The sequence below is a fragment of the Triticum dicoccoides genome, chromosome 2A, assembly GCF_002162155.2.
Source record: "Triticum dicoccoides isolate Atlit2015 ecotype Zavitan chromosome 2A, WEW_v2.0, whole genome shotgun sequence".
NCBI lineage: Eukaryota > Viridiplantae > Streptophyta > Magnoliopsida > Poales > Poaceae > Triticum > Triticum dicoccoides.
The window spans coordinates 758,554,370-758,558,421 of record NC_041382.1 but is presented as its reverse complement, the minus strand read 5'-3'; positions in this window follow the sequence as shown (position 1 = coordinate 758,558,421).

Here is a 4,052-nt window from a genome sequence, read left to right as displayed (position 1 = left end):
AAGGCAAGAGAATACTCACATCGGTTGGCCGGTATGATTAATTAAACATTGTCGTCGTATGTAGGAGCCGCATGCGTTTCCGGTGCAAGCTGGGACCCTTTCATTTCGTTAATAAGACCACTTGACATGAATACCATCAGGAGGGAAATGGTGGTCATGATCTCACCACCGCTGCTCAGGTGTTTGGCATGAGAGTTATCGTTGCACCAGTAGGCCGTGTAGCACAGCATCTCCACCCACACCTCAAACATCACCTCCAGCACACCTGAATATGTAATGTCTTTAGCCTTGCCTGTCAACCTTGCGGCAAGCATTGCTCCTCTGTCCAACGTTGCATTGGCACTGATTCCTTGAGGATAGATTGTGACCGGACGTCCGTCGCCTAGCAGCGCGCTCCCATGGTCCCGGATGGCCCTGCGCAAACCCCCACCCCAGGTGTCCTTAACATGATTGATCACGTCATAGCAGAGCCGGACATACCTTTGTCGACTAACTGGGTAAGGCAGCATGTAGGGGCGAGCTGCAAGCAGGAAGAACATATAATTAGAGAGCGCCAAGGTTGCCTCGTAAACTTCACGCGCAGAGAGAGACACGTTATAATAGGATATTTTAACTCGGCCCGAGTGCCGCATAAGGAAGGCCTGAGTCGCGATGTGCCACACAAGGATGCTCTCATCCAGGTCCAACTCCACGCTCCATTCCAGGTCCAAGAAATCATGTCTCCTTAGGGCATTCCGGCCCCATGAGTTGGTGATGTCAATCTGGCCCGTCTTAGTTGTTGATACCAGTTCCACCACCTCCTGAATGATACGTTGCGGGACGGGTATGTACCAGGAGTAAAACATGGAGTCCCACCAGTCCTCCCTTCCCATCCATCTTGCTATTTTGCTGCTCCGACTACGATTGGACATGTAAAGCAAGTTGTGTTGCCCCATGCGGCCCCGAAAGTCTCCTGTCTTTCTAATAGTATGTTGAACCAAACGGGAAAACCATGCACATTTATTTTCTAATAGGAACACATATGTCCATCTGGAGAACATGGCCCGCAACACTGATGCGGTCTCGAGGACGACTGCACCACCAAGCAAAACATAAGTAACAACCACATCTACTTTGCGGTAAACATCTTTGTCACTTGATCTATGGAACAACAACAATGCAACAACCGTGGCCGGTAGCGTGATGACACGGATGAACCTGCCATACCAAGTGTGGACCACGGCAGCCTTGGTGTACAAGAGCTCGTACATCATCGATAGTTGCATTCCGACAACATCCAACATCTCCCGTCCTTCAAAACTATAACCCATGCTGATTTTCACAAAACGTGTAGGCCCCTCGAACAATTGCTTGGGAACGTCCAACAATGTGTAAGCTATAAATAATACTCCCTCCGTTCGGAATTACTTGTCTCAAAAATGGATGTATCTAGAACTAAAATACGTCTAGATACATCCATTTCTGCGACAAGTAATTCCGAACGGAGGGAGTAGGTCTTTATGGTTTCCCTGATGGTCTCCCTCTGGCACTCGTCAACCGCTGATGTTGCTTGTCGTGTCCCTCCGGCGCCAACTGCTGGCGTTGCTCGCCCTGACCCTCCGGCGCCAACTGTTGATGTTGCTCGGTATGTCCCTCCGGCGCCAACTGCTGACGTTGCTTGCCATGACCCTCCAGCGCCAACTGCCGACGTTCCTCCGGCGCCAACTGCCGATGTTGCTCGCCGTGGCCCTCCGGTGCCAACTGCTGATGTCCGTTGTCCTGCCCCTCCGGCGCCAGCTGTTGATGTTGCTCGTTGCGGAAATCCTTGTAGCTCGTGGCGGATAGGCTGCTACTAGCAGAATTGCTTGCACACATGAGCGCCCATACTCTTTCCCCGTACTTGAGAACCCCGACCACAAACATGAGGATGGCGGCCGGACGGAGCCAGGTCCGGCTGCCGAAGATGGAAGACACATACAACACATATGCAGTTGCAAGGACCTGCAGTCCGAAAGCCTGCAGGTGACGTAGCCACAAGCGATTGTCCTCGATAGCATAGGCAGTTATGTTGTCCTGGCCACCAAGGTGCACCAGCAGCAACGGCGCCCAGAGCGCCGTGAGCTGGTGCTCAGGCGTCCTACTCAGTAAGGACATGTGTCCCAGTGCGTATAATGCCGTCGTGTCGGCCAGCATGTATGCTGACCAAATGATGAACTTTAGCACGATGGAGTCTTTGTGCCGACGAATACCAGCAAAGAGGAGGAGCGTGACCTGCACTGTGAAGCTTAGGAGCACCATCACTTCGATCCCCCACCCTTTCCAGGCCACCACAAGTAGCCCATCTACTCCACCCGCCATTATTTCTCTGTCATAATCGATGACACAAATGACTTTAGGTACACTTAAAAGATATATTAAGCTAGAAGCACTGATCATCAACAATGGCGGTAAAAAATAGGTTGTGAAGAATGGGGATGGAAATTACTAGGAAGGTTATCAGTGCGACCATGTGTGTCGTGCCAGCGGGGTCCATTAACCACTCAGTTAGTGGCACTTGGATCATCTTGGAATCAAACTGCTAGTGGCACAACAGGGATCCCAAGAAGGTGAGGATGGTACTAAGGGGTTGTTTGGCCACACCTAAGGTTAGGCATGTTTGACCAATTTAGGTGAGTGTTTGGTTCAAACCACAACTTAGGCAAGCCACACTTGGGCCCCACATGGCATACACATAAAAAGTGTGGCAAGATTCTCTTAGGCTTGCCAACTTGTGGCTCTCATTTTAAAGAACTAACCTTAGGCAACCTTGACAAGAATATGTGGCAAAGTGTGGCAATGCTAGGCCTAGAACCAAACAGCCCCTAAATCATGCAGTGGGGGTAGGTGCGCACAATCATACAGTGAGAAGCATGGACCATGATTTGGTGAGTGGCATGACGAGGTGGGGGTATGCATCTAGGAGGGATACCTAAGATAGTTCCCCAGTATATATACTGCCACCATAGTTGGCTACATGGGCAATAGTTGCCCAACTTTTGTACACTGTTGGTCATCACTGACTGGCACCGTCATGCCTCCTACCTTCTTATTGTTTCTTTTGCTACTGTTAGAGTTGTGTCGAATATAGTGTACAAGATAGGTTATAGTTGGACTTTGAGTAGTATTGTGTTTAGACAGGATATGGAGTCGTGTCCTAGTAGGACACTTGTATCCTAAGCCTCTCATATATAGCGGGGTAGACATACGATGTAACCTATGCCAACATAATAGCACAGGAACGCAGGGGAAGTCGGCGCCATGTGCCGGCGTCCAGGGCGACCGGTTGCGCTATTGTAGCGGTGTCACGGGGAGGAGTGCTTATAGTCAGGCCCCGGGGATGTAGCCATATCGGTGAACCTTGTTAACAAATCTCGGCGTCGCGGTCGTGTGATTGCTTGGTCCTCGGATGATCGACGGTAATGCCTCGGATTTATGCTAACAAGTGGTATCAGAGCTACGTTGGTTGAAGGTCGCGGAAGGTTGATCTAGAGGAAGGAAGAAAGCGTCGACGGGAATCTGCAAGAAGCAATCGTAATACGTGATAAGTTATCGGCGAGTTAGAGCAACTCCAATGGGGCGACCCATTTTGTCCGCCCGCATCCGTTTGGGTCGGCGCGGACAAAAGTGGCGGCCCAACGCGCCGACCCAAATGGACGCGCGTCCGTTTTTCGTCCGCGGGCGACCCATTCCAGACCCATGTTTGAGCCGGATTTGCGTCGGCGCGGACACGAGACGGACGCGCGTGCGCACCTACTCCTCTCTTTGGGCCCGCCTGTCGGTGGCAGCCACAACCATTTCCCCCCATTTTCCCCAAAAACGCTCCCGCCAATGCGCGCCCCCCACCCCCAACCAGCGATGGAGGATGCCATCGACCTCGACCTCGACGCCGCCGCCGGCCTCGCCTCCCTCGCCTCGTCTGGCGCCGTCGCCCCCTCCGGGAAAGGCAAGCCTCGTGCGGCGCGCAAGACCGCCGCGGCGACCAAGCCGAAGAAGGCGCTGACGCCCGAACAGCGGGCAAGGGAGTCGGCCAAGAG